Raw genomic sequence first — 26,830 nt, 5'->3', positions numbered from 1 at the left:
TAAATTTATGAGAAAACATTTATGTTTGTTTATAAAACCTGAGAATGCACTTTGTATGTATATAAATATCACGCACATTTTTCAAATTGGACTTTTTATGCGGCGTCTTTCGTGCAGTAGAGTGACAAGCAGCGGCAAGAAATGGTACCGGTACTAAACTAGTTCCCTCAAAGAGTTTTAAATAATCAGATTTTTTTTTAGTGCCCCCATCAGGATAAAAGACGCTTTTTTTTTTGTGCGTTTTGTCTGTTGGTCGGTCTCTTCGTCACGTTTAGACAAAAGATTACAATCTAAAAGCTATTGAAAATTTGATTTAACCTTTAATGTTCATTCTGAAACATCTCAATAGTTTTAAGTATCTATAATAGATTGTTCCGGATGTTTTTGTGAAAAACAAATCAATACTAACGAATGTTTGTTTGCTCTTCTAACTTATATTACATTTAATTGTTCCGTTTTTTTAATGTAATAACATATAAATGCTAAATGAAATTCTCTATACTGACTTATATTTCATGAACTATAAAGTTGTTTCGGATATTGTTTTATTGAAAAAATAAATACTGTCAAATGATTGTTTCAAATTTAAAAATTGTTTGAAAATCTCTCCACAAGGCTATGGTACATCTTTTTTTCATACGAGACCATCCCAAAAATTTAAGGTATTAGATTTATCTGGAATTCTCTTTTTCTCTCACTATATAAACATCCTGAACAATCTATTATAGAAACTTAAAACTATTAAGATGTTTTGGAAGTGAAATTAAAGGTTAATCAGATTTTAATAGCTTTTAGTCTTTTTTTTTTCCTCCATATAAACATGACGGACTGACAGACAAAACGAACACAAAAATGCGGTTTTAATCCTTATATATATATATATATATATATATATATATATATATATATATATATATATATATATATATATATATATATATGGAGTTAATTCTTGAAATGAACTGCTAAAATAACTCGGTGCACCCATATCTATGAACCCTCGACAACTGATTTTAAGTTTCCATTTCTGAAAGTCTACGCAGAGTGTTGGAAACTTGGAATGTGGCTTTCTATAGTTTGAAATCAACTCATTGAAGATTTTTAAATCCAAGTTTCTGTTTTGTTCTATACGTGTTGGACTGTTGGTGAAATATGGACGAGTGGTCCATCAAATTAAAAGATTTTTAAAGCTCCGACGTTACTTAAGAATTATAGATGATTACAGCATTGTCCAAATCTCCTGCAAGACCTTAGCAGGGGTAGAGTTTGAACTTGGGACTATTGTGGGGCCTGTGCCTTGTATTCCCTGGTGATGAGTGACCAATGAATGTGAAAACTAAGGTCTAGAACACAACGTTATAAGAGACACACTGAAGACCAAGAAGAATATTCCCATGAAGACTAAGAAGAGTATTCCCATGAAGACTAAGAAGAATATTCCCATGAAGACCAAGAAGAGTATTCCCATGAAGACTAAGAAGAGTATTCCCATGTATTCCCATGAAGACTAAGAAGAGTATTCCCATGAAGACCAAGAAGAGTATTCCCATGAAGACTAAGAAGAATATTCCCATGAAGACTAAGAAGAGTATTCCCATGAAGACTAAGAAGAGTATTCCCATGAAGACTAAGAAGAGTATTCCCATGAAGACTATGAATCAGTCCTGGCCTGGAATAGCTTAGCTGACTAGGGACAGTGTCAAACTGTCTTCCCCTCCCCCTTCTTTTTTTATTCTTTCCTCGTGTAGCCGGGTAACGGTTTCGATCGGCTCCCCCCTCCCTCACGTAATGCAACAAGTCTGCTAGATGGCACGGGATGGCGGGAGTGAGAGAGTCTGTGGAATGCAGAAGTGAGCTGAGAACTATTGAACTGGAACTGTACACGTTTTGTCACAGAGTTTCACTATTACTGTTTTGTAGTAGAATCGCCAGTTGTATTCTGTGTGTGTGTGTAGAACAATACCCAGGACACTTAGGCAGACATGTAGATATAGTTTAGTAAGTTATAGGCCCTAGATCTACTTCAAGTGATCTCGTTCACTTAAGATAGAATGGTGCCAAAATCTTAGTTGAAACAAAATTTCATAATGTTCTTCATTATATGATGTTGGATAAAGTGGCTATCGGATTAGGACACAAATCTAGATCTACTATCAGAATATATGACTTGAGCCGTGCAGGTAAGTTGTCTCGACAATTAAATACTCTAGTAATCGTTATGTAATGTTCAATTTATTTAGGTAAAGGTTTTATGCCTAATAGGCACAAGAAACCCAAACTATGTTACTTATTGAATTCAAAAGGAAAATTTGTTTACAATTTGAACCCAACATTAAAAAGGTAGCTTTATTTGAATAAATAGGTACCGGTAAAGCATAGAAATATCTAATATGGTCCATTAGACGATTTTTATTCGCTCATTTTAATGTTATGTGTGCAGGTAGTGAAAAACAAAAGATCGTTCACAAATCTGCGAGTTCGCTCTTCACTTCAAAGAAAACTTGTAATTTTCTCTTTCATTTCTTCAAATCCAAAACGTGTCCACAGACCCGAGATATCTGACATTTGGTAGGTACAAGTAAAGGCGGTTGGTCGTTGTGCTGGCCACAGGACACCCTCGTTAACCGTAGACCACAGAAACAGATGACTTTTACATCATCTGGCCTATAGATTGCAAGGTCTGAAAGGGCAACTTTACTTTACATCATCTGGCCTATAGATCGCAAGGTCTGAAAGGGCAACTTTACTTTACATCATCTGGCCTATAGATCGCAAGGTCTGAAAGGGCAACTTTACTTTACATCATCTGGCCTATAGATCGCAAGGTCTGAAAGGGCAACTTTACTTTACATCATCTGGCCTATAGATCGCAAGGTCTGAAAGGGCAACTTTACTTTACATCATCTGGCCTATAGATCGCAAGGTCTGAAAGGGCAACTTTACTTTACATCATCTGGCCTATAGATCGCAAGGTCTGAAAGGGCAACTTTACTTTACATCATCTGGCCTATAGATCGCAAGGTCTGAAAGGGCAACTTTACTTTACATCATCTGGCGTATAGATCGCAAGGTCTGAAAGGGCAACTTTACTTTACATCATCTGGCCTATAGATCGCAAGGTCTGAAAGGGCAACTTTACTTTACATCATCTGGCCTATAGATCGCAAGGTCTGAAAGGGCAACTTTACTTTACATCATCTGGCCTATAGATCGCAAGGTCTGAAAGGGCAACTTTACTTTACATCATCTGGCCTATAGATCGCAAGGTCTGAAAGGGCAACTTTACTTTACATCATCTGGCATATAGATCGCAAGGTCTGAAAGGGCAACTTTACTTTACATCATCTGGCCTATAGATCGCAAGGTCTGAAAGGGCAACTTTACTTTACATCATCTGGCCTATAGATCGCAAGGTCTGAAAGGGCAACTTTACTTTACATCATCTGGCGTATAGATCGCAAGGTCTGAAAGGGCAACTTTACTTTACATCATCTGGCCTATAGATCGCAAGGTCTGAAAGGGCAACTTTACTTTACATCATCTGGCCTATAGATCGCAAGGTCTGAAAGGGCAACTTTACTTTACATCATCTGGCCTATAGATCGCAAGGTCTGAAAGGGCAACTTTACTTTACATCATCTGGCCTATAGATCACAAGGTATGAAAGGGCAACTTTACTTTACATCATCTGGCCTATAGATCGCAAGGTCTGAAAGGGCAACTTTACTTTACATCATCTGGCCTATAGATCGCAAGGTCTGAAAGGGCAACTTTACTTTACATCATCTGGCCTATAGATCGCAAGGTCTGAAAGGGCAACTTTACTTTACATCATCTGGCCTATAGATCGCAAGGTCTGAAAGGGCAACTTTACTTTACATCATCTGGCCTATAGATCGCAAGGTCTGAAAGGGCAACTTTACTTTACATCATCTGGCCTATAGATCGCAAGGTATGAAAGGGCAACTTTACTTTACATCATCTGGCCTATAGATCGCAAGGTCTGAAAGGGCAACTTTACTTTACATCATCTGGCCTATAGATCGCAAGGTCTGAAAGGGCAACTTTACTTTACATCATCTGGCCTATAGATCGCAAGGTCTGAAAGGGCAACTTTACTTTACATCATCTGGCCTATAGATCGCAAGGTCTGAAAGGGCAACTTTACTTTACATCATCTGGCCTATAGATCGCAAGGTCTGAAAGGGCAACTTTACTTTACATCATCTGGCGTATAGATCGCAAGGTCTGAAAGGGCAACTTTACTTTACATCATCTGGCCTATAGATCGCAAGGTCTGAAAGGGCAACTTTACTTTACATCATCTGGCCTATAGATCGCAAGGTCTGAAAGGGCAACTTTACTTTACATCATCTGGCCTATAGATCGCAAGGTCTGAAAGGGCAACTTTACTTTACATCATCTGGCCTATAGATCACAAGGTATGAAAGGGCAACTTTACTTTACATCATCTGGCCTATAGATCGCAAGGTCTGAAAGGGCAACTTTACTTTACATCATCTGGCCTATAGATCGCAAGGTCTGAAAGGGCAACTTTACTTTACATCATCTGGCCTATAGATCGCAAGGTCTGAAAGGGCAACTTTACTTTACATCATCTGGCCTATAGATCGCAAGGTCTGAAAGGGCAACTTTACTTTACATCATCTGGCCTATAGATCGCAAGGTCTGAAAGGGCAACTTTACTTTACATCATCTGGCCTATAGATCGCAAGGTATGAAAGGGCAACTTTACTTTACATCATCTGGCCTATAGATCGCAAGGTCTGAAAGGGCAACTTTACTTTACATCATCTGGCCTATAGATCGCAAGGTCTGAAAGGGCAACTTTACTTTACATCATCTGGCCTATAGATCGCAAGGTCTGAAAGGGCAACTTTACTTTACATCATCTGGCCTATAGATCGCAAGGTCTGAAAGGGCAACTTTACTTTACATCATCTGGCCTATAGATCGCAAGGTCTGAAAGGGCAACTTTACTTTACATCATCTGGCCTATAGATCGCAAGGTCTGAAAGGGCAACTTTACTTTACATCATCTGGCCTATAGATCGCAAGGTCTGAAAGGGGAACTTTACTTTACATCATCTGGCCTATAGATCGCAAGGTCTGAAAGGGGAACTTTACTTTATATCAGTAAAAAAAAAAATAAAGGCATGGGAAAACCAAAAGTAGGTCAATGGTACAAGAGGATTATCAACAGCGCTTTTGGTTTTGGAGACCTAAACTTGACAGACAGGTTGACTGAAAGACAGACAGCACAAATACAATAGCGGTTTTTAACACTGGTAGAGGATTTGATATGAGACTGTCCCTCAAAAAAAAAAAAGCCTTTGACGAAGACAACGAAAAGAGAGCTTATAGAGACCTCCGGAGGACAACGCTTTATCTGCTTCAAAACTGGCAAAATATGCAGGTCGCAACTGGGTCATGTGCAATACCTCTTCGGAATCGAAGACCAATGCAAGGAGAAGGAAATAAAAAATGTAATATCAATATTTGGTTTTCTGGGACAGTCTAGGAACGGATCTTTGATCTTTAAACGCCAAACCTTTTCAATAGTATATATTTTAAAAATGATTTTTGTTCTAATTTATTGTTACGGACCACGTTTTTTTGTGTGTTTTGTTTGTGTGTGTTTATTAACTGGTCGAGAGTTTGACAGTTGTTTTTTTTTTAAATATTCATTCGAGAACGTGTAAATAGTTGAGAGAAAGAGTGACAAGCCTCTCTATCTATCACGTGATAACCCTCTCTAACTGTCCATCATGTGAAAACCCTCTCTATCTGTCTATCACTTAACAACCCTCTCTTTCTGTCTAGCAGGCTGTATCAGTCTCTCCCTATCTACAATCTTTCTCACTTTCTAACTTAAATCTTTCCTTGAAATGGTCAATATTAGTTGAAACCATAAAATGTGGAATTGTTTACTAACAAACAACGGAGGGCTGCAGTGAACGTTCAGAGATAAATGTAATGTTACAATGTCAAGTTGACTTAGAGGGAAATGTAATGTTACAATGTCAAGTTGACTTAGAGGGAAATGTAATGTTACAATGTCAAGTTGACTTAGAGGGAAATGTAATGTTACAATGTAAAGTTGACTTAGAGGGAAATGTAATGTTACAATGTAAAGTTGACTTAGAGGGAAATGTAATGTTACAATGTAAAGTTGACTTAGAGGGAAATGTAATGCTACAATGTCAAGTTGACTTAGAGGGAAATGTAATGCTACAATGTAAAGTTGACTTAGAGGGAAATGTAATGCTACAATGTAAAGTTGACTTAGAGGGAAATGTAATGCTACAATGTAGAGTTGACTTAGAGGGAAATGTAATGCTACAAAGTAGAGTTGGCTTATAGGGAAATGTAATGCTACAAAGTAGAGTTGACTTAGAGGGAAATGTAATGCTACAAAGTAGAGTTGACTTAGAGGGAAATGTAATGCTACAAAGTAGAGTTGACTTAGAGGGAAATGTAATGCTACAAAGTAGAGTTGACTTAGAGGGAAATGTAATGCTACAATGTAGAGTTGACTTAGAGGGAAATGTAATGCTACAAAGTAGAGTTGGCTTATAGGGAAATGTAATGCTACAAAGTAGAGTTGACTTAGAGGGAAATGTAATGCTACAAAGTAGAGTTGACTTAGAGGGAAATGTAATGCTACAAAGTAGAGTTGACTTAGAGGGAAATGTAATGCTACAAAGTAGAGTTGACTTAGAGGGAAATGTAATGCTACAAAGTAGAGTTGACTTAGAGGGAAATGTAATGCTACAAAGTAGAGTTGACTTAGAGGGAAATGTAATGCTACAAAGTAGAGTTGACTTAGAGGGAAATGTAATGCTACAAAGTAGAGTTGACTTAGAGGGAAATGTAATGCTACAAAGTAGAGTTGACTTAGAGGGAAATGTAATGCTACAAAGTAGAGTTGACTTAGAGGGAAATGTAATGCTACAAAGTAGAGTTGACTTAGAGGGAAATGTAATGCTACAAAGTAGAGTTGACTTAACATTGAAATGAAAGTAAAAAACAACAACAAAGGAACCTCTGTGATGTCAGACAGAGATATTAGAACGGAAGATCAAGAGAGAGAGAGAGAGAGAGAGATAGAGAGAGAGAGAGAGAGAGAGAGAGAGCGAGATAAATAGACGAGAGTGATGAGCAAGACTTATAAGCATTCAAAACTGTCATTAATACAATCATCATACTTCCAGTCAAATGACTTACACTTTGACTGTGCCGTGACCAATATTTGAATTCAATCACAGTCATTTCTTAGCCTCGTTTAATTATTCTCGGACAGAGAACAAAACAACATCTAGCGAGAGTTGTACTCTACTTGGTCAATCGATATGTCAGTCACAGGACTGTAAATGTTTACCAACAAGGTAATATTGGTTCCCCCGGGACACAAGGAATAGCTGTAGAAACTTAGCATTTTTCTTGGAGTTGAACATTTTAATAGGAAGGGGATGGTAGAAGGGCATTCTTGGATGTCCAATTAGTCAAGTATGATTTCTTTCCCTTGGTCGATACCAAACAAAATAATCACCGATCGTTAATTAACTAATTTTTTTTTTTATTGATTCTTGCTTTGTTTAATAAAAGAAATAATTGTGCAAAATTTCAACTTGATCCGACATTGTGTGTGGGAGAAATAGCGTGTACAAACTTTTTACCAGATAGACACACTGACATGATATAAGCTTTGTAAACAATAGATACAATTGCGGGGCTGGGGTGGGAAGACACAATACATTTTAAACAGAGTAATCTCCTCTTTGTTTAGATTTCTCACTTGGAATATCCTTTTTATATACAGTAAATACAGATACATAGAAAAGATTTTTTTTTTAAATATCTAGAAAAGTGATAACGAAATAATGGATGGATCTGTGTAAAAATAAATAGGAAAAGATTGATAGAGATTTTGAAATAAAAAAAAGGAAGTAAAGAATGTCAAGGACGCCATAGATACGTTGCCAACCAAAGAGTAAAAGTTACTTTGTGCTAGAAGCGATAGCGTGTAGAAATTTGGTTTTACAGTGCTAAATAGTGCACAAAAAGCGTATTCCTTAAAAATACCTAGCTTATCAACACTTTCCATTTCTGTACACCGGATACACCCAATAGCTTGCTATTTATAGTTACAAGCCATACAAGTAATTCTCCAATATATATCTACTGAATCTATTAACAGATGAAAATAAAACTGGCTTCATTTGCCTCTTTGCCTTCGCGTCATATTCAGAAGGCGTGAAACGTCTGGAGATGATAACATGTAAAACTGGATCAAGTCAAATGAAGGTCATGATGGGCCATCGTATAGGCCAAGACTGCAAGTGTATGTGTAGCCTATAAGGGTATGTGAGTGGTGGCATTCAATCAATGCACAGGACGATTTGTCAAGCCAGCCAGTAATTATTTGCCTAACAAAATTGATTAGAGGTCGGCAGGCCAGGGTGAGTTCGTTTTTTTTTTTTTCATCAATATTTCACGGCCGGCAGAATACTACGAGCAAAGAGTTTGGTATGGTTGTCAGGGGACGTAATTTTATTAGAAGGGGACGAAACCAAAGCTAGGGGTATTGCCACGAAGCTGAGTAAAAAGTCCACACGGGGCTACGGAGACGAGTTCTTGTCTCGCGCTGTCTAGTGACGACATTATTGAGATGGACTCTTTGTTATTCGGCTTAGTGTTCCACCAGCCAAATATTTGACATAGTCTGAATGTTAACAGAGCGTCGATAAATGTCTATAAATAGATTCATCGCCAGACTGAGAAATAATTATCTTTTTCTTCCTCATATTATAAGATCGTTTAAAACATATTTTTTGTTACCAGAGACAATGCAGACAATACAATAGTAATCAGACCAGAACTCGCAGGAAAAAGGCAACTCGTAGAAAAAAAGGCAATATACAGTACTTAAGTTGAATGGGGCGTTGTGGCTGTGAAGTAAAACGCTTGGCTTTCGAACCGTGGGGTCTCAAGACTAGGATTTTGAAGTTCAAGATTATTAGTACCTCTGAGTCCACCCAACTCGGCCAACTCAAATAGGTACCTGACTTATGTTGGGTAAGTTAAGATGTTTGAACATTGTGCTAGTGACCGTATGCCATAGAAACAGATTGACTTAACATCATATCTCTCCCCCTCCCATAGATCACAAGGTCAGGGTAGGTACCTTTTACACAAGGTAGGTCGCTAGAGTGGTTTGCTTTTCGTACACATGAGTGAATCAAATGAGACGCAATGCGAACTCTGTTTTATCAAACTTCTCAAAATTGTCAGGCTAAAAAAAAATGTACATCAGAAAATAACAAATATTCCATCTGTAAGTCAACCTCCATACTGTCGTGAGTAAACATAGAGCTCAATCCAACACTTTATACGCTTGGTTAATGTACATTTCTTGAACTTTTCAGTTTTGTTCATGTCCAAATGAAGAAAACCAATTTAAACTTGTCTTTTAATATTCATTTTCATGGAACTCTTCTATTTGTTCTGCACACAATGACATGTCATTATTGTATGATTGGATAGTTTGAACAGGATGCGACACTTCAATCAAACTGGGCTATGAACGTATATTTTGTTTCCTTTTATAATATTTTTTTTGTGTTTATAAATGGACAATTTTAAGACAAATTTCCTTATGGATAAAAAAAAAAGATTAGCATTTTTATTTTTATTTACATAAAATAAGATTGTAACAAACTTGTTTCCTGTCTCTAGTACCGGTACATCAAATCTGAGTCTAGCCCATTGGGCTTGAAACAAAATGAACAAGTCAGCTACATCTAAATCTACGAGGTTCTATTACGCCAATCTGTCTTTTGTGTCCAATCCATTTTTCACTGGCTGAATGTCATTAACACCCTCGCACCGAATCATCGACATTTCTCTCTGTTGTCTGCCAGGGCTAGGGTTTGAAGCTAATAACCTGTCGTTACGTAACAGAATAATGGCTGTCATTTTGGGAACAAAACGAAAGTCTCTCCATCTGGAAATTACACTGAAAGAAAATGAGATTTAGTTGTGTCTGCTTCTCTCGTGTTGTCGGTGCTTACTTTTTAAGATAGTTGTCTAATGGAATTATCCAGTAAAGATCTAGATTCTAAACATTAGCCCAGGAAGGCAGAAAACAATGGGCAGGAGGAAGTAGTTGGTAGAACACGTCTGCTGCTTTACCAGTTCAAGGCATCTTGGGATAGAGGACAACAATTGGACTTGCCAAATACAATAACATAAAACTACGTGATAAGATGTCACTGTCTTATACTTTATTATATTTTAAAAATTAAATCGTTTTTTGACATTTTTGCTGGGAACAATAGTCAAGTTTTTTAAAGTGAATTTAACGTAAATGCTGATGATGTAGCAATTGTGGCTGACTGCTACTCAGCTTCAGATCATGGTTGACACACTATCTGCTGGTTACCAGAAGTTTGGCTTAAGTATTAGTCAAAGCAAGACTAAAATACTAATTCAGAACACAAAAACTACACTTCATTAATGGCCAACCATTAGAAATAGTTGACCATATTTGCTGGCTTGGCTCCATCATATCCAACGATGTTCTACTGGATAACGACATTAACAACAGGATAGCCAAGGCAATGGGCACCATGCCATTTTGCAGAAAAGACATTACCAAAGTCTTAACCTACCGTACCTGTATGATGAGCACTTTGCTATACGGAAGTGAAACATGGTCAACTTACTCATGGCAGGAAAAAAAGTTAAATATCTTCCACCACCAATGCCTAAGACGAATTTTTAAAATAAGGTGGCAAGATTAAATAACCAACGAGGAAGTGCTGTAAAGAGCAGTGTGCCAGGACATCCACTGTGTTATCAGCAGCAGACGCCTTGGCTGGCTTGGCCACGTTCATAGAATGCCAGTAAGTCGACTTCCACAAGACATTCTGTATGGCGATCTAATAGAAGGCAGGAGAGCCGCTGGTCGCCCACTTCTAAGGTAGACTGATGGATGCAAACACAACATGCAGCTCTTCAAAATCGACACTGGCAGCTGGGGAAAAGTGTCACTGAATAGATGCACATGGAGAGGGAGTAGAAAGGAAGGGTCCTGGAAGGCAGGTGCCATACACAACAGTAGTAGTGAGAAAGGTGAAAATGCAACGTTGCCTGGTGATTACAGATGCCCAAACTGTGACCGCTGCTGTTCATCAAGGATTGATAAAGATCCAAAGACTTTCCCCTTTTTTTCTGAATTACTTATCTCTGTAACTGTCTAATATGATAATATAATATAATATAATATAATATAATATAATATAATATAATATAATATAATATAATATAATATAATATAATATAATATAATATAATATAATATAATATAATATAATATAATATAATATAATATAATATAATATAATATAATATAATATAATATAATATAATATAATATTATATTATATAATATAATATAATATAATATAATATAATATAATATAATATAATATAATATAATATAATATAATATAATATAATATAATATAATATAATATAATATAATATAATAATAATAATTTTATTTATAAAGCGCTGTTAACAAACAAAATGTAGGCTCAAGGCGCTGTAATAACATTACAAACATAATATAATATAATATAATATAATAAGATTTTTTTTCTATGCTGCTACCCTTATATTTCACGAGATAACTGGACTCCCCCTTTCACTGCATTCCATCAAGCTCTATGTCAACTGCAAAACTTAAATCTAAAAAAAAATAATAAATCAATGCTCTAAATTTAGCATCAGACCAGCATCAATATTTTTTTTTTCATCCACTTTGCGTTTTATTTACAATCCACTTTGCATGTCAATGAAAGAAACAATGCATGGCCAATGAACTGTTTCTACAACAACAAACTGTCTTTGTAACCTTGTTCTTATCATTTTTAGTTTTACTAATAGTTTTGTGTTTTAAATTGTGTATCAGAAAATGCCGGGTACTTAATTAAGCTATTCCAAAAAAATGCACAGGTATTGGGTAAAAGACTCGTCAAAGAAAGTATTGTAAATGTGTAGTTTCACGTGCCTTGTTTCAGGTCTTTTTTTATAGAATTTTTTTTCTCTATCAGCTACCCTTAGATTCATACCCATAGACATAAATAAATATTAAATATAGACTGGCCGATTAAAGAGCTTTATGAAACGAAAATTTGTGACTTGCAATTTTGTGTACTTTATTATACAGCAGTTATGAGCAGTATAAAAGTGAAGTATTCATATCTATTTGAGCCATAACCTATATAAGTATTACAATATTTTCACTAGTGTTTTTTTTTAAATCTCTCAGCGTGAAGATCATGCAATTTTTCACCATTCGGAAATCCGAATACAATAGATATACATGTTTTCAAGTTACATGAAGTTATTTCCTTTTTCCAGTCTATATTAATTTATGTCTATGTTCATACCCTTATAATGACTGTTTATAAAGAAAATTAAAAAAATACAAAAGAAATATAAGGGAAAAGTACTTCCGGTCCAATTTAGTTTTGAACAAAGAAACGAAACGCGTCTAGCAATATAGACCATTATACATACACTAGTCGACCTGCGGCGTAGCATACGCCGCTATTTTGCAGGGCCGGCCTTAGGCCACTGATACCTATGCGACCGCAGTGGGGCCCGCACTTTCATAGGACTCGCACTTTCATAGGACCCGCTCTAATTCAAGGTGTATAAATTATTAAATTAAACCATTTTATAACAAAACAGATTTCCCGCGCTCTCCTGTCTATCTCCCGAAATCGGAAAATATACGAAAAAATCCTTAAAATATACGGAAATATATCCACAAAAATTGTCATTTTGGGGTGTCATTCAATATGGAAAACGCCAATCTTATGCGCGGCATTATGCATCAGACGTAATTATGTAATCTGGTGAAAGAAGCTTCTCGCGCCTCAAACTAATGAAGAATTACTTGAGGTCAACAACTCTCAAAGAAAGATTGAAACATTCGGTAATTCTTGCTATTGAGCGTGATCTGTGTAGGAAATTGGGTTAGGGTTAGGGTTACTATGATATGATATGACTTTGCTACACGCAAGGTTCGTAAAATAATTCTGTACGTAGTAAAGAATGAATACAATTCATAGACGAATTTATTTTTTAATACAAACTCTTAAATTTCACTCATTATCCTCTTCCCTACCCAAACTTGGCCTAGCGAAATCCATTTCGCATAGGGCCCCACAATGGTTAAGTCCACCCCTGCTATTTACATAAATATATATATATATATATATATATATATATATATATATATATATATATATATATATATATATATATATATATATACATAGTAGATTACTTAGATTAGTTCCTAGTCCAAGCCTCCCGCTGGCCAAAGGGGGATGGGAGCGGGCAAGGTTTGATAAATTTAAAAGACAGTCAAGCGCGCAGCCAGTCATCCGTAGTGTAAACATTACTCTTGTGTTTTCTCGTGGACTATCCACAGACTGATCTTTCCTTTACTTCTTGTTTAAACTCTTGAGGGAAGAATAGAATTATATATATAGATTATTCATAATGAACTTGTTGTGTGGCACCTCCCGTTTCACAGATTTTATTGTTCCATGTAATAGCCAATCTGGTCTGCTCATGTTTACAGCGTCATGTTTTGGGGATAGATTTAGATCTAGAACTTAGCTTCCCTTTGTGTGAAAATAACATATGGCACTCTTGATATTACATACTCTGCTAAAGACGTGATTAATCCTCATTCTTGATGAGCGACCAGGTCTTAACAGCCGATGAGATTAGCACAAGTTCTATTCTGGTCCTCAAGAGATCTACAAATGTTGCCTACCTTTTTACATTAAAGGCAATGAAGGAATATTTGCACTAGGCCAATACGTCTAGCAATCAGCAGCACTTTTGTTGGCTGCTTCTTATCACGTGACACAACAGTGAAAGATCTAATTTTCTGCTCGGAATAGGGTTTGTAGCTGAACATAAAAATTATATATGTGTCAGACGCGAATAGCCCAATTTTCAGTAAAAGAAATTACAAAAGTCATTTCTCTATAGAAGAAGTTACGAAGGCTATATAAAATACAACCACAGACCTATATATACTACAATAAATATAGGTTTTTGATTGCTAGTTACGATTTATTTAGGTAGGAGCTGTTTTACTATTACATACCAAGTATTAGAGTTTAGAAAAACCCAGGTTTGTTTCTTGTGCAACGCTATTAGCTAACACCTCATATCATCTCTCCATTAGTATATTTAGATCTATAATCTAATTCTAGTCTAGATCTATATATAAAAATCGAATAGATCTAGTAATATTATAGATTCTATCTTGAGACTAGATTGCCGAGTCTAGCCTATGCTATGCCTATAGTCAGTTTTTATTAGAAAAAATTCTAGATATTAATAAAGACTAAAGTTTTTTAATTATTAGATTATTGGATATAGACGTAAGACATAGATCCAATAATACTGTAATACGTTTACTATACTCTATACTTAATCTACTAAACTAGAGATCTATCTATAGATCTATCTACAATCTAGTCAATCTAGATCTATACAATATTCATTATAATACTTCTACTTATAATGACTTTTTAAATAAGTTAGTACTTAGACTTAGATCTATTATAGTTTATTAATAGATTTACTTTTCAATGCCTAGGCCATAGACATAAATAAATATAGACTGGCCGATTAAAGAGTTTTATAAAACGAAAATTTGTGACTTGCACATTTGTGTACTTTATTATACAGCATTTATGAGCAGTATAAAAGTTAAGTATTCATATCTATTTTAGCCATAACCTATATAAATATTACATATATTGCAAATAAGGAGGCAGTGTAGTTTTGTTTAATCTCTAAGAATGAAGATCATGCAGTTTTTCATAATTCGGAAATCCGAATACAATAGATATACATGTTTTCAAGTTACATGAAGTTACTTCCTTCGGCCAGTCTATATTTATTGATGTCTATGGCCTAGACCTAATAATAAAATTGCAAATGACGTCTATAATGACTGATTATTATTTTTTTTAATAATAATAGGCCTACTAAATCTAGGTCTAGACTCTACTTAAATCTAGTCTAAAATAATGACTAAGACTCTAGATGATTGAGAAGTTCACATAGAGGTGTTTTTAATAATACGGCATGTCGGCTGAAAGTATATAAAGTGCTTTTTTTTTTGTAAAAATAAAAAAGAGGCTCCGGTACTCAGTGATAGATTGCCTAACTTTCAACTAATAATAAATTAACAATTATCGTTGAATTACAAGAAAAGTAATAAATTTTCCCGAAATTGAAAAAAGGTGTCGGTACCCCGTACCGGAGCTTACCGTCACAAAAATATATGTAGGCCTATATCTCAATCTTCTTTCATTTAATTTTTTTGCGGGGTTATTAATACATTGATACCGGATCGATTTAAATAGGGCCTAAGTATACAAGCAGGATTTCGAGCATTGGATAAATTTATTTTGTAAGTACAAAGTTTTATGGAAGAGGCAATATATTAGTTGTTTGAAGTTTATAACTTCTTAAATTCAGGCTAAAAATATCGAAGCCTATATTTTTACACTCATTTCTAAACAATTAGAAGAGATGGACTGACTCATTGTGTAGCTTGTGTACATCTGCAAAAACACAAACTCAGTTAGACTTTCAAAACTATTAAAAGAAAAACTTAGTGATTATTTTTACTGTATAATTCTATTATTATTCCTTTTTAGAATTAGGATATAAACAAAAATTTGCCATATGACTTTATCTAACAGAAAAAAAAATTAAACTTACCTCTATTTACGCGGTTATTTATAGTTACCTAGTAATATAAAATATATTGAACTAACACGTTCATTCATCATAATGCAGCCATGCGATTTTTCGTTTATAAACATAGCATTATTTAGGACCAATATTTTACAAAGGCTGCTTGGAGAAATCAAGTATACCCATTAGGAGAAAAACGACCCCTTTGCTCAAGAAAAATTTAAGAAACTAGAACTGACACAAAATAAACAGTGACATTCATAACAAAATAATATTCAAAATTGATTAGAGTAACACCTTTTTAAGTAATCATTTAAAGTTTAAAACCACTACAATTTTTTTCTACAATTATTTTGTGTATGAAATTGTGTATCGGAAAATGCCGGGTACATGAAATAAGCTAGTCCTAAAAAAAACAACACAGATCTTGGGTAAAATACTCATCAAATAAAGTACTGTAAATGTGTAGTTTAACGCGCTAGTTTCAGGTCTTTTCTTTTTATAGCCTCTATCGGGTTTGATCACAACTACCCGTATTTTTGTGCAGAATTTGTTTCTCTATCAGGTACACTTAAAATTATAGCATAATAATGTCAGTTTAATTTAAAAAGAGAACTGAAAAATACAAAGATATATAGGGAAAAAAGCGACTTCCGGCCCAATACTTTTTAATCAAAGAAACGAAACGGACTAGTCCAACAAACCCTATTACAACAACACAAAAGAGGGGGAACAAAATAACAACATTCACGTCAACATCAACAACAGCATTAACCACAGCATCAACATTAACAACAGAATCAAAAACATCAACAACAGAATCAACATCATAAACATGAACTGATATATTGGATTGCATTGTTTGTCTTTTTTAAAAACAAATTTTCTGGAGAGTTTTGAAATGAATAGACCATAGACTGCATATAAATGTCAATGTGATAGACTCAATACAAAGTATATAGAACATAGATTGCATATATATGTCAATGTGATAGACTCAATACAAAGTATATAGACCATAGACTGCATATATATGTCTATGGGATAGACTCAATACAAAGTATATAGACCATAGACTGCATATATATGTCTATGGGATAGACTCAATACAAAGTATATAGACCATAGACTGAATATATATATGTCTATGGGATAGACTCAATACAAAGTATATAGACCATAGACTGCATATATATGTCTATGGGATAGACTCAATACAAAGTATATAGACCATAGACTGAATATATATATGTCTATGGGATAGACTCAATACAAAGTATATAGACCATAGACTGCATATATATGTCTGTGGGATAGACTCAATACAAAGTATATAGACCATAGACTGCATATATATGTCTATGTGATAGACTCAATACAAAGTATATAAACAAATTGAGAATTCATAAATATGTAGGACTAGGTGACTCTGCATTGATGCCGTTAACAAATTGAGAATTCATAAATATGTAGGACTAGGTGACTCTACATTGATGCCGTTAACAAATTGAGAATTCATAAATGTGTAGGATTAGGTGACTCTACATTGATGCCGTTAACAAATTGAGAATTCATAAATATGTAGGACTAGGTGACTCTACATCAGTGGTTCCCAAACTTTTTTGTCTCGTAGACCCCTTGCCATGTTTTCTGGTTTTTGATAGACCCCCTGTTTAACTTGCAAATTTTTTCAAATTCATCAACATTTTTTTTTTTAAACTAATTTCTATCTGTTGTGAGTTGAAAAGTGAAAAAGTGATTTTATGCTACATATAAAGTTATAGAGATCTATCTTTTTATTGATAAAATTCATAAAATAACAATATTTATTGAAGGAATCTCCAAACACATTGGAAATGTTTTTATTTTTTTCAGGAATTTGTTGTTCTACGAAGTAGTGCTTAAAACATTAAATATTAATTAATTTTTTAATTAATTTGCCTTAAGTATCATTGTTAAAGTTTTTGCAAAGAGTAGTTTCTCGTGTATTTCTTGAGCTTTCAAGTGTTGCTCAAATATTGAGTCCGCGAAGATGTTATCACTAACAAGAGAAGGGGTAACTGTCGCATAAACCAGTAAGCTTCGATCAGGAAGAGCTTTTTAGCCTTGGCTGGCTACCCACCTAGCAGAAGAACAACTGAATTCAAAACTTCAAAACATGGGAAAGGTTTTGAGGGTCAACCCTGAGGAAAAATAAGGAGTCAGCGATCCTTAGACAGTTTGCAACACACATCACTACACCCTGTCAGAGCAAGGGATACCGCTGATCCCAAACTGTATATATATCGTTTGCAAAGAATTACATTAGAAGCTTTTAATTTTATACTTCATGCCACCCAAATGACCTTGAACTGTATTGTTGCTTAAAGAAATTCTTTTAATAATATCACATGTAGGTTTGTGCAAAACAGTTGTTAAAACTAAAACTTCTGGTAAAAATCAATCTATGGTGTTTTCCATATTTTGCCAAAAAAAAAAAAAAAAAGTAAAGTTCCCCTTTCAGACCTTGTTTCTTTTTTCAATGGTTAACTAGCAGGGTGTCATGTGGCCAGCACAACGACCAACCGCCCTGACTTTTCCTAACTTAAGTCAGGTTCCCATTAGAGATGGGTGGACTTGGGAGCCCTAAAAATCCTGAAATTCAAAATTCACCGAGATTCGAACCCATGACCCCAGGTTTGGAAGCCAAGCGCTTAACCACTACCACCGCGCTCCCTATTTTGTTATAAGTAAACAGATTTTGTAAGACGTCCACAAACCATCATCTCCTCTATATGATTTCGAAGAGAGATTTTATGGGCCTTTTCTGAATTTTATCATTGAATGTTCGAATGTTTTTCAAATCTTAATCTTTTTATCATGGTGACATTTGTCTCAGATGATCCTCCAGCGTAATTAGTTTCATATCATCATGAAAAATGGCAATTGGCAATCGCTAGTTTGATAAGGAAGGAATGAAAAGTTTTAAGTAATCAATGCTATACAGTTGACATTTCTTTTTGCTAAACATTACTTACAAGTAGACAAAATTAAGTTATTTAAATAAATATTGAAATTAAATACAACAATTTTTCCTTTGAATAGCAGGATAAATATTTTAAGGATTTACTTAGGTACAAATTAAAATTATATCTTAGTGTGACGAACTACATTGATGGGATGTAAAAATTAAAGTCACGACCTGCTTAAATGAATATATTATCATGGACCCCCATGGACATCTCATAGACCCCCAATTTGTTTTTTCACTTTCGTAGACCCCTTGGAAGTCTTCGTAGACCCCTGGGGGTCTATATAGACCACTTTGGGAATCACTGCTCTACATTGATGCCGTTAACAAATTGAGAATTCATAAATGTGTAGGATTAGGTGACTCTACATTGATGCCGTTAACAAATTGAGAATTCATAAATGTGTAGGACTAGGTGACTCTGCATTGATGCCGTTAACAAATTGAGAATTCATAATTGTGTAGGACTAGGTGACTCTACATTGATGCCGTTAACAAATTGAGAATTCATAAATGTGTAGGACTAGGTGACTCTACATTGATGCCGTTAACAAATTGAGAATTCATAAATGTGTAGGACTAGGTGACTCTGCATTGATGCCGTTAACAAAATTGTATGGAAAAAAATATCAACAAAGTCTTTTGTGTGCTCAATTAAAGAGTTTTTTAATCTCACCAGTAAAATAAAACTATTTTTTACACAATGATGGATCTATATCTGGCTAATCAAAACATAGCCAGATGTTTTAAAGTTGAGTAGTTGAACAAATTATCGTCTCAGCTTGGTATATAGGTCTGTGATATACAAGTTAAAACGTCTGGATTTTGAGGAGTTGGCAAATTATTATTTTTTTATTTATGAATAAAATCAGATTCAGCTAGAAGAAGATTCTACTGAGTTGATGTGCATGGACCTGGATGCGATTTATAAATTAAGAAATGAACCGCCTTTAAAATCGTATAAAACTAAATATGGAGACTTCCTTTGAACCAGTGAACAAACGCGAACTAAAACTTTAAGGCCCTATCCCAAGGTCCTCAGGGCTCGGGACATTTCTTTCTCCTGGAACAAGAAGTGGCAAACAAAGAAACCGATGGGAAGCAAACATCAAAGAGTGGACAGAGGCCAGTCTATGGGAAGCAAACATCAAAGAGTGGACAGAGGCCAGTCTATGGGAAGCACACATCAAAGAGTGGACAGAGGTCAGTCTTTGGGAAGCAAACATCAAAGAGTGGACAGAGACCAGTCTATGGGAAGCAAACATCAAAGAGTGGACAGAGGCCAGTCTATGGGAAGCAAACATCAAAGAGTGGACAGAGGCCAGTCTATGGGAAGCAAACATCAAAGAGTGGACAGAGGCCAGTCTATGGGAAGCAAACATCAAAGAGTGGACAGAGGTCAGTCTATGGGAAGCAAACATCAAAGAGTGGACAGAGGCCAGTCTATGGGAAGCAAACATCAAAGAGTGGACAGAGGTCAGTCTATGGGAAGCAAACATCAAAGAGTGGACAGAGGCTAGTCTATTGGAGGAGCCGGTGGGCTGGTTGGGGTGGAGTTTTGTGATTTTTCCCCTTTAATTTTGTTTATTTTAGAAGATATTTTAATATTAAACATCACCCTAGCGCATCCAATGGAGATTTAAGTTTAAAATCCCCCTCCAGAGGGCTTTGAGGTTAAAACACCCCTCTCAATAAAACAAAAAAAAATTATGCAAAAGAATAGCATCGGAATCCATGAGCGTAGCCAAGGGGAGTTTTTGAGTTTAACCCCTCCCCATAGGGTTTTGAGTTCAAACTCCACTCTTCAATATAAAACTCAGCAAACAACAGTCAACGAATTCTATGAGCGTAGCTAAAATGGGCCCTACAGATGGTTAAAAATTTATCCCCCTCCCCAGAGGGTCCCCACACCTTCCAAAGGTTTTTGAGAATTAAAAGCCCATAAAACTAAAATAGACTACAATAACCAAATCCTATGAGAGTAGCCCAGAGGGGTTTAAGTTAAGAAATACCTTTAATAATAATATTTTTTATATAATAATTATAGCTGTTTTCTAGAGCGCTACTTTCATGCATATAGATTGCTCAGAGCGCTATGGTTCAATCTCATTTGTGGACCAGTGGGGAGGGGGTATCTGGGAGGTTTTCTGTGCTGCTTTTAGGCGCTCTGCTCGAGTCGGGTGTCGAACCTTGAGCCCCCTTCATAGGTAGCCAAGCCATGCCAAGTTCAAGCGTACTTAGCCTCTCGACCACGCTTCCCTTACTTATGGTTTTGACCTTTAAACACCCCAACAGATGGTTTTGAGGGATAAAACAAATCTTATCGATTAAAAATCTACAGCAAACTATTTCACCTATTTCCGTGAGCGTAGCCAAAAGGTATTTTGTGGTTACCTTACCACTCCAATACAAAACTAAAGCAAAATTATAATGACCCATTTCTACCAGTTGCTGGGCTCCATTAGTAAAGTTTTGAAGTGAGTAGCAGATTTGGGTTTTGACCTACAATTTTTTAATTAAAGAGTAGCAGCATAATGTAGATAATTCAAAATATTTTTTTTTAGTTTTAAATACCGGAAATTATGTTCACAGCGGTTCACAGACCCTCCTAGCTGGTAAAGAAGAGGTGTTTAATGTCTTTTCACTAACTTAATTAAGAAACTTCTAAGATACAAAAAGCATCCGAAAGAATGAAGGGTCAAAATGTAATGAAGATTAATTACGAACACACATACACACATTAATATACCCCCCCCCCCCAAAAAAAAAAATATCCTTACAACGCCCCTGAGCCTGTCACTGGAGAAAGATTCAACTTAAGGCGAAATACGGATAGGAATGAAGGAAGACGTTCGACAGATCATGTATGATACCCCAAAGGTATAATAGACAAAAATATAAGTGAAGATGAAATTGGTGAATCAGTTATGGAATTGTGTTAACTGGCTATTGAACATCAACCTTTCCTAGAGAATGTTTCTCACGGGCCAGAAATAGACACAGGACGTCCATTCGCTCGTAACGCGACCAACACTTTGACATAATGTCCGAGTTAAAAAGGAAACAGACAAGCTGGGCCAATGAAGTCAGTGTAGCGAGCTCATCTCTTAGACTTCGCTATTAAGCCGTGATCTAGGCTGTGTGATGTTAATGGCAGCTTCCATGACTAAGTAGCCAATTACCTAACGTCCATTGTCCTTAGTCAACAGGAACATTTCCAATAGCCTCGCCAGTGCTCTACATTGCCCGTCTCTCCATGCTCACCCCCCCCCCTATCATTATGTTTGTGACTCCTTTAGTCCACTGCTGTGTGACGTCATTAAGTTGTTGTTTTTTCGTTCTGTCTAGTCTAGTGTCTTGTTTCTCTTGCCATCAATGCCACTGTGGTAGAGCGTATTGTCAGCTTGTTACCAAAGTTTTGTACTTTTCTAAATGTGTTCTTTTTTTAGTTGTGTCTTGTCATCAGAGTCATGACTTGACTTTGTGTTTTCTGTCTGTCACCAGAGTCATGACTTGACTTTGTGTTTTCTGTCTGTCACCAGAGTCATGACTTGACTTTGTGTTTTCTCTCTGTCACCAGAGTCATGACTTCGGATTCTATGATCTTTGTTTTTATAGTTATGTCTGTCACCAGAGTCATAACTTGGGATTCTATGATCTTTGTTTTTATAGTTATGTCTGTCACCAGAGTCATAACTTGGGATTCTATGATCTTTGTTTTTATAGTTATGTCTGTCACCAGAGTCATAACTTGGGATTCTATGATCTTTGTTTTTTTAGTTATGTCTGTCACCAGAGTCATAACTTGGGATTCTATGATCTTTGTTTTTTTAGTTATGTCTGTCACCAGAGTCATAACTTGGGATTCTATGATCTTTGTTTTTTTAGTTATGTCTGTCACCAGAGTCATAACTTGGGATTCTATGATCTTTGTTTTTTTAGTTATGTCTGTCACCAGAGTCATAACTTGGGATTCTATGATCTTTGTTTTTTTAGTTATGTCTGTCACCAGAGTCATAACTTGGGATTCTATGATCTTTGTTTTTATAGTTATGTCTGTCACCAGAGTCATAACTTGGGATTCTATGATCTTTGTTTTTATAGTTATGTCTGTCACCAGAGTCATAACTTGGGATTCTATGATCTTTGTTTTTATAGTTATGTCTGTCACCAGAGTCATAACTTGGGATTCTATGATCTTTGTTTTTATAGTTATGTCTGTCACCAGAGTCATAACTTGGGATTCTATGATCTTTGTTTTTATAGTTATGTCTGTCACCAGAGTCATAACTTGGGATTCTATGATCTTTGTTTTTATAGTTATGTCTGTCACCAGAGTCATAACTTGGGATTCTATGATCTTTGTTTTTATAGTTATGTCTGTCACCAGAGTCATAACTTGGGATTCTATGATCTTTGTTTTTATAGTTATGTCTGTCACCAGAGTCATAACTTGGGATTCTATGATCTTTGTTTTTATAGTTATGTCTGTCACCAGAGTCATAACTTGGGATTCTATGATCTTTGTTTTTATAGTTATGTCTGTCACCAGAGTCATAACTTGGGATTCTATGATCTTTGTTTTTATAGTTATGTCTGTCACCAGAGTCATAACTTGGGATTCTATGATCTTTGTTTTTATAGTTATGTCTGTCACCAGAGTCATAACTTGGGATTCTATGATCTTTGTTTTTATAGTTATGTCTGTCACCAGAGTCATAACTTGGGATTCTATGATCTTTGTTTTTATAGTTATGTCTGTCACCAGAGTCATAACTTGGGATTCTATGATCTTTGTTTTTATAGTTATGTCTGTCACCAGAGTCATAACTTGGGATTCTATGATCTTTGTTTTTATAGTTATGTCTGTCACCAGAGTCATAACTTGGGATTCTATGATCTTTGTTTTTATAGTTATGTCTGTCACCAGAGTCATAACTTGGGATTCTATGATCTTTGTTTTTATAGTTATGTCTGTCACCAGAGTCATAACTTGGGATTCTATGATCTTTGTTTTTATAGTTATGTCTGTCACCAGAGTCATAACTTGGGATTCTATGATCTTTGTTTTTATAGTTATGTCTGTCACCAGAGTCATAACTTGGGATTCTATGATCTTTGTTTTTATAGTTATGTCTGTCACCAGAGTCATAACTTGGGATTCTATGATCTTTGTTTTTATAGTTATGTCTGTCACCAGAGTCATAACTTGGGATTCTATGATCTTTGTTTTTATAGTTATGTCTGTCACCAGAGTCATAACTTGGGATTCTATGATCTTTGTTTTTATAGTTATGTCTGTCACCAGAGTCATAACTTGGGATTCTATGATCTTTGTTTTTATAGTTATGTCTGTCACCAGAGTCATAACTTGGGATTCTATGATCTTTGTTTTTATAGTTATGTCTGTCACCAGAGTCATAACTTGGGATTCTATGATCTTTGTTTTTATAGTTATGTCTGTCACCAGAGTCATAACTTGGGATTCTATGATCTTTGTTTTTATAGTTATGTCTGTCACCAGAGTCATAACTTGGGATTCTATGATCTTTGTTTTTATAGTTATGTCTGTCACCAGAGTCATAACTTGGGATTCTATGATCTTTGTTTTTATAGTTATGTCTGTCACCAGAGTCATAACTTGGGATTCTATGATCTTTGTTTTTATAGTTATGTCTGTCACCAGAGTCATAACTTGGGATTCTATGATCTTTGTTTTTATAGTTATGTCTGTCACCAGAGTCATAACTTGGGATTCTATGATCTTTGTTTTTATAGTTATGTCTGTCACCAGAGTCATAACTTGGGATTCTATGATCTTTGTTTTTATAGTTATGTCTGTCACCAGAGTCATAACTTGGGATTCTATGATCTTTGTTTTTATAGTTATGTCTGTCACCAGAGTCATAACTTGGGATTCTATGATCTTTGTTTTTTTAGTTATGTCTGTCACCAGAGTCATAACTTGGGATTCTATGATCTTTGTTTTTTTAGTTATGTCTGTCACCAGAGTCATAACTTGGGATTCTATGATCTTTGTTTTTTTAGTTATGTCTGTCACCAGAGTCATAACTTGGGATTCTATGATCTTTGTTTTTTTAGTTATGTCTGTCACCAGAGTCATAACTTGGGATTCTATGATCTTTGTTTTTATAGTTATGTCTGTCACCAGAGTCATAACTTGGGATTCTATGATCTTTGTTTTTATAGTTATGTCTGTCACCAGAGTCATAACTTGGGATTCTATGATCTTTGTTTTTATAGTTATGTCTGTCACCAGAGTCATAACTTGGGATTCTATGATCTTTGTTTTTATAGTTATGTCTGTCACCAGAGTCATAACTTGGGATTCTATGATCTTTGTTTTTATAGTTATGTCTGTCACCAGAGTCATAACTTGGGATTCTATGATCTTTGTTTTTATAGTTATGTCTGTCACCAGAGTCATAACTTGGGATTCTATGATCTTTGTTTTTATAGTTATGTCTGTCACCAGAGTCATAACTTGGGATTCTATGATCTTTGTTTTTATAGTTATGTCTGTCACCAGAGTCATAACTTGGGATTCTATGATCTTTGTTTTTATAGTTATGTCTGTCACCAGAGTCATAACTTGGGATTCTATGATCTTTGTTTTTATAGTTATGTCTGTCACCAGAGTCATAACTTGGGATTCTATGATCTTTGTTTTTATAGTTATGTCTGTCACCAGAGTCATAACTTGGGATTCTATGATCTTTGTTTTTATAGTTATGTCTGTCACCAGAGTCATAACTTGGGATTCTATGATCTTTGTTTTTATAGTTATGTCTGTCACCAGAGTCATAACTTGGGATTCTATGATCTTTGTTTTTATAGTTATGTCTGTCACCAGAGTCATAACTTGGGATTCTATGATCTTTGTTTTTATAGTTATGTTCTGTCACCAGAGTCATAACTTGGGATTCTATGATCTTTGTTTTTATAGTTATGTCTGTCACCAGAGTCATAACTTGGGATTCTATGATCTTTGTTTTTATAGTTATGTCTGTCACCAGAGTCATAACTTGGGATTCTATGATCTTTGTTTTTATAGTTATGTCTGTCACCAGAGTCATAACTTGGGATTCTATGATCTTTGTTTTTATAGTTATGTCTGTCACCAGAGTCATAACTTGGGATTCTATGATCTTTGTTTTTATAGTTATGTCTGTCACCAGAGTCATAACTTGGGATTCTATGATCTTTGTTTTTATAGTTATGTCTGTCACCAGAGTCATAACTTGGGATTCTATGATCTTTGTTTTTATAGTTATGTCTGTCACCAGAGTCATAACTTGGGATTCTATGATCTTTGTTTTTATAGTTATGTCTGTCACCAGAGTCATAACTTGGGATTCTATGATCTTTGTTTTTATAGTTATGTCTGTCACCAGAGTCATAACTTGGGATTCTATGATCTTTGTTTTTATAGTTATGTCTGTCACCAGAGTCATAACTTGGGATTCTATGATCTTTGTTTTTATAGTTATGTCTGTCACCAGAGTCATAACTTGGGATTCTATGATCTTTGTTTTTATAGTTATGTCTGTCACCAGAGTCATAACTTGGGATTCTATGATCTTTGTTTTTATAGTTATGTCTGTCACCAGAGTCATAACTTGGGATTCTATGATCTTTGTTTTTATAGTTATGTCTGTCACCAGAGTCATAACTTGGGATTCTATGATCTTTGTTTTTATAGTTATGTCTGTCACCAGAGTCATAACTTGGGATTCTATGATCTTTGTTTTTATAGTTATGGTCTGTCACCAGAGTCATAACTTGGGATTCTATGATCTTTGTTTTATATTATGTCTGTCACCAGAGTCATAACTTGGGATTCTATGATCTTTGTTTTTATAGTTATGTCTGTCACCAGAGTCATAACTTGGGATTCTATGATCTTTGTTTTTATAGTTATGTCTGTCACCAGAGTCATAACTTGGGATTCTATGATCTTTGTTTTTA

General features: G+C 35.3%; 1 protein-coding gene across 1 annotated transcript in view; it reads left to right on the top strand.

The window, feature by feature from the left end:
• The first annotated feature begins 1,820 nt into the window (after positions 1-1,820).
• Positions 1,821-26,830, top strand: part of LOC106054075 (proton myo-inositol cotransporter-like) — a 144,582-nt gene continuing 119,572 nt past the window's right edge. The window contains exon 1 of the mRNA XM_056025222.1: positions 1,821-2,180. The gene's annotated coding sequence lies outside the window, so the exon portion shown is untranslated. The remainder of the gene's footprint in view (positions 2,181-26,830) is intronic.

Source organism: Biomphalaria glabrata, chromosome 4 (assembly GCF_947242115.1).
Source record: "Biomphalaria glabrata chromosome 4, xgBioGlab47.1, whole genome shotgun sequence".
NCBI lineage: Eukaryota > Metazoa > Mollusca > Gastropoda > Planorbidae > Biomphalaria > Biomphalaria glabrata.
Note: the sequence above shows the minus strand (reverse complement) of the source record. Positions and strands in the feature narration are given on the sequence as shown.